Raw genomic sequence first — 6,000 nt, forward strand, 5'->3', positions numbered from 1 at the left:
CAGCACCAGCCAGGCAGCAATCTTTGGCCTGAAGTGTGAGTCAAAACTGAACATGGCTTGCCTTGAAGTGCAAGACGGAGGAAAGCAGTGGTTTGGGAGTGGGTTTGTGTGCTGCTGTCTGTGCGGAATGTCAGTCCACATGGGAAGGGCAGGCAGCAGGGAAAGAAAATGTCTCAGGAATGGCAGCTTAATCCACTGCCAATTGCATGTCATTTTAGATGGCAGGCCAGGGAGTTTCAGTAGGAAAATCAGAGGTTCCATGCATATGGACCTTCACTATTGTCTTGGTTTGAAAAGGCAGGAGTCTGTGAAGGAAGGCAAAAGCCTCCTGCGAAATGGAAAAGGTAAACCCCCCCCCCAAATTACCATAATTTCAAAATTAAAAGGCTCTCAGGCAAAGATATGGGAATGGGAATAACAGTTCTTTACTACGAGAAAAACTCAATTTAAAAAAATGTAATTAGTACAAACAAAACTAGTGATAGAGTCAGAAACCTGACACCCTGAGGAGTCAGGGTGTTGGGAATAGTCCAGTTAAATGGTGGCTGCTCCTCCTGGAGTGGCAGATTAAATACTGCTAAAGCAGGGATCTGTAGAAGGGTGGAGTTTTCTCTGAAGGTCTGGTGATGGAGTAGATGGGCCTGGTCTTCTTCTGGGAATCCCGCAGAGAAGAAGCTGCTCCTCTGGGAATCCAGTGAAGAGGCTGCCCTGGTGTCCCAAAAAATGCTGATTTTATGCAGGTAGGAATGCTTGGCTCCTCCCTCTGGGTGGAGCATCTCCCAATGGGATGATGGAACTTTACCGGTCATGCAGTGAATCATCAATGGTCCATTAACAGAAGATCTCTCCCCGGAGGGAGACATTGTTCTTGGAAGAGATAAGAAAACTGCCCAACCTCCAAGGATGGCAAATAGAATACAAGCTTATCTTACAAGCCAGGACAACTGTGTATCTTAGTTAAAAATAAAAAGGTGTTTCTTTGTTTCTATGAGAAAGAGGTGAGTGTTTTCAGCTGGCTGTAGTTCAACAACATTTAAGACATATATTCTTTTACAAAGGTAGTGTTATGTGTAGTAGATAAAATTCACGCCATTTCTAATATGATCTATGTGATATTGAATATTAGTTGGAGTATACATATTTGTATTAGGAGTCCCCCCCACCCTCACAGGTGAAACCTGGTTTATGTTGAAACCCAATTTACACATAAAAAGATGTGGCTCAGCCAGGGATGAGCCATGGCTGGAGAGATCCGGGACCCCAGGCACTGATCATCGCCAGAAAGACCCGGGATGGATCTCATGGAAATCCTCGGGCAGATCCATGGGAATGCAGCGTTCCCGTAAACTTCATCAAGGGATTCAACAACTCCTGACATTGAATTGTTCTTCTTCATCACCAAAAAATAAAATCTTATTTACCTATGGACTCTGAATGGAAGAAAAGACTTACTGCCAAAATCTTGGCCTCAAGTGGAATTTTCCCTATAAAAACCGCTTGTGCCAGGATGGAGGTGTGTGGGCATAGGAGAAAACCTCTGCTGAGGCTGACTCCTTGTTGCACACCCAGGGCCGACCCCAGGCTCAGCTCTGTTCTTTCCTTGTGACTGGCTAGATAGAACTTGATTGAAAAATAAATATTTTATTTTTTTATTTTCATTTGGCTGGACAAATTTTCATTTGTAACAGTAGTTACATGAGTGCTCACCCTGGTATCTAGAGCTGTGCTTTATAGAGCCCACAGGATTAAAATCAATGTTTTACTGTTTTTGCCCATAAATATGAAAGAGCTGTCTTACTCAATTACTGTATTCATACTATGACTCTGTTAACCTTCCTTTTTGCCAGATGTGAAAAGAGTAGACCACCCCTGTTTTTTACTTGTGTAATAAGAGGCAGTGAGAAATGCACTAATGTTTCTTTTTGCATTGCTGGTCTGAATATTGGCTGTTTATCCAGTAGCTTTTCATGCAACTAATCATTTATTAGTCTGATTCAGTTGCAGTTTCATTGTGTATACCATAAAGAGAATTACTTGAGACACACAGAAGAGGGAATTTCACAGAAGAAGTAATTTCAGATAATTCAGGAGCTCCCTAATCCTGAGAACTTTAATCATTTCATGATAAAGCATTTTAGCTTCTTCTATTTTTTCTTCATACAGTATCTGTGTTATGAAAAAAAAAAGTCACAGAAACAGTAGAGAAAATAAATAGAAATGTACAAACTTAAAGCTTATTGAGTATAGAAAGATGTGTGATACATTTCCAGGGGTGAATTTTTATAGGAGCAAAAGCAAGTTTTCCAGGTGTATTTCTAGGTAAGGTTTCCAGGTATATATGGAAGACATTGGTTATATGAAAAACAAAAAGGGTTTTTATTCAGAAATTGCATGTACGGTGTTTAGTTTAATCCACACATGACCAGCTGAAGGAAGATTATGCAGTGAGCAGTAGCCCTTCAGGCCTGCTTGAGCAGAGTCAGGACACCAATTGTAGAACTGGCTTGGGTCTGCAGCATGATTTTGGACACACTGCCTCCACCCCAACAGCTTTCATTTCCCCTTTCACCTTGGCTATATCTTTTATTTTTAGGATGTAGATGCATTACCAGTCAGACTCCCTTTGATGAAGTGTTTTTGCTGTGCAGTCATGATCTCTGCTTCTGAAATATTTCATTAAATCAGCCTCGATGACAAGCTTCTAATTTAGGAGCCATTTGAGACAAGCAGATCTTCTTTTTTTTTTTTTTTTCCCAGCATCAGTGATTTTTTTCAAGTGGAGCTGAATTTTCAATGCAATCAGAGAAATATTTTAATTTCCTTTGCAGAGTTATCTCCTCCTTATCATGTATTAATGCTGCTGAAGTAACTACAGGTAACTGAGGTTCCCCAGACAGGGGCTCTGAACACTCCTCTGGCCCCTGCTATGAGGATGGGTATCAAGAAGCCCCTGAGCTTCAGGAGCAGGGGAGGCTGCTGGTGGTGTTTGTTTTCCCCTGAGCAATTTAGAGTTACTGCTAACCAATTGGGATAGTGAAAAAAATGCCTTTATCAGCCACATGTTTTACTGGTTTGGTAGGGGGCTGTTGGAGAGGAAGGCACTTGCTAATGAGCAGTGAGAGGAGAAGCACACAGAGTTTGCTCTCTCCATTTTTGAAATTAGGTCAGTCCTCATTAGGCGGCATTTCTTATGTTACATAACAGATAAACTCCAGAATGAAATATGTCTTCTCTGAATATAAATGGACTTGTGTTAGCTCTGTGGATGTGAGAGCCTACATTGGACTGCACTCTTATTTTAGCACTAATGTTTGCCCAGCTCCTGTAAAATGCTGGACATAACTCATTGGAGAAGTTTATGACATGTGTTTGATTTACTCTCTCAAGCGTTGCAATCCTGATTAGGTTTTGCAACTAATACATGTGAATTATGCTCTGAGTGTTTCAAATGGCATTTCCATGCTTATAGCTGCTGGCTGCTAATCAACATGCAGAAATGCCCTTACATTTAAAAAGCTTTGGCCAGCTTCACCAAAATGACTTGCTAAGAGCAAACTGCAACATTAAAGCTTCATTTCACTGGAGCTGCAGGCTTTCATGTGCTCATTCAGCTTTGGCATGACCCCTTCAGAGCTGGAGTTGCACCTGCTCCTGAGATGCAGACTTTTCATCGTGTGCTAGGTTTGTTCATGTAGTTCACTTGAGGGTAAACCCTTGGAGTGATCTTGAGAAGTGAAATGTCAGTAAGGTTGGGATCCTTATGCTTTTAAGCCAGTAGCAATAGAGCTAGCATCTAACGTCTTGGGGTTTTTTTAACAGTAGGCAAAAAAAGAGTGAAAAAATGGTAAAAAAAAAAAAACAAGTCAGGTTTTTATTATGCTTGAGAGGCTTTGAATCTCATCTGCCAGCCCTCCTGATCATATTTGGTCACTTAATAAAGAGAGAGAATATCTTTATTTTAAAAATCCCACTTACAGGTTCAAATATTTCTTTAATGTCAAAATTACAGTTTAAAAAACTCAGAACACAAATATATAGGCTTGATAAAATTTCTAGTTTCAAAATACCCTGCAGCTTTACATCAACTTCTCACAGATCTGTACAGAAAAGACCACAAATAACTGAGTAGTAAATAAACCCGGATTGACTACTGGCATTAACATATTAGTGTATAATTTAATTCCGGTATATATAATTTCCATAGTAATTTGAGAGTATGAATTACAGTGCTTTGTTCCAGGCTTTGCTACTGAGGACATGGCTGAAGAGGAAACAATGTACTAGCCTTGAGTTATTGTTCTGTCATTCATTTCAATGTCTGACTGAAATATTTTATATTGTTATATTTACCAAGGCACCATGTCTCAAACCAGCCACCTGAAAATAAGAAATTAAGTAGGGAAATACAGAAGGAGAAATGAATCTTCTCTCAAAGCCCAAGGCTGAAAACATTTGAGCACTCAAAGGAGAGTTCTTGGCACTGCTGTTGGTGCAGCAGCTCTTGGATGCCCTGGCTGAGAATTGGACAGGTCTGTGCTGGGCCTGTACTCACACGTGTGCAAAGTGCTCTTCCCTCAGCTTTATCCTTAGAATCCTCAGCCTTTTGCTCACAGTTTGTGATGCTGCCTCAGGGCTTACCTCCCACCAGGTTCTCAGGCACAGGGAAGGCAGAAAGAAGCATAAAAGCTCAGGCAGATCCCTACTGGTGAAGTTGCTGCTGCTGCTGTTGTTGTTATTGCATTTGTTTGTCAAGTGCCAGCAGATTTCTTGATGCTGTGCCAGAGGGAGGTGGATGTTTCCTGTTGTCTTGAGTTTAAAATCTAAATGCCACCTCTGTGAGCAGTACAGCTTTTGTTGATCCTTTCAGCTGTTCTTTGTAGTCGCAGTAACAGCAAAAACCACTGCAGCATCTGATCCTTGCCAAGCAACTGGATCCTAATGCATTGTAACACTGAGGAAAAGATAACTTATAGACAATAAGACTAAAATACTTATATTAGTGTGCTTTTTTAACTTGGAGCCAATCTGAAAGCATATTCCTGTGAGATATTTGACATGGTGGATTTGGAAGAAGAGGGAGTAGTGCTGTATTTGAGTAGAGGAGGACAGTTTCGGAAGAAAGCTGGAGAGGTGTCCTAGGGTGATGTTATGATGCTCGTATCCCCAGTCATTGTTCTGTTTATGCTGGATATTATATTCTGTGCCTTCAAGAGGGGCTGGGAGAGCGAAGGTGGAAGAAGAAGCAAGGAGTCGGTTATCAAAGTCTGCACTCACTCCTGTAGAGTCTGCTGGAACACAGAATCCTCTGTGCTGTCTGGGCACGGACGGGGCTCAACACAGCGCTCCTTTGCCTTTTGGTTACTTTAGCTAGCTGAGGCAGTCCAAGTTTTACTTCACCTGGTTGTCTCTCCCTTTTCTTGGACCTGTTTGAACCTGCTCCGGACCGGGACCCGAGGAGCAGGGAGAGCTTTCACTTTGTGACCTACTCTGGGCAGCAGCCTTTCCCAGTGCCAGAGGGACTGATAACAGAGCAACCAGCCACAGAGAGACTTTCTGAAGCTGTCATCTCTTCAGAGCAGCAAATGAGCTTTGTCATCTGCTAGTGTTCATTTTTTGTGCTGGGGAGTGCTCTGCCTGTTAAATCAACAGGTTTCTTCCACTTCTCTCTGAGAAATTCTACCTGAACCAATTGGGGGGAGGGGCTGTGTGGGTTTGCTTTCTTGAGTGGGGGGCACTTTTAGAGGTTTTGTCCCAAATTTGCCCTAAACCAGGACAAGAAGAAAGTCTGGTCAGAGAATAGGCTTGTTTTGCAGAAGAAAGAGAGTTACAATTAATATATGTAGAGGCAAGCCCACAAAATAAAGGAAATAATGGAAAGTTAGAATTCTTAAAGGAGGGAGCTGAGCCTTTATGCTTCTTTGTGCCTTTGAGAAATATCTTGCTTTATGAGTATTGGATTCCTTCCAGAAATAATAATTCTGTTACCCCCAAAAGCCTCAG

Source organism: Lonchura striata, chromosome 10 (genome assembly GCF_050655825.1).
Source record: "Lonchura striata isolate lonStrDom1 chromosome 10, ASM5065582v1, whole genome shotgun sequence".
In the NCBI taxonomy this organism is placed as follows: Eukaryota; Metazoa; Chordata; class Aves; order Passeriformes; family Estrildidae; genus Lonchura; species Lonchura striata.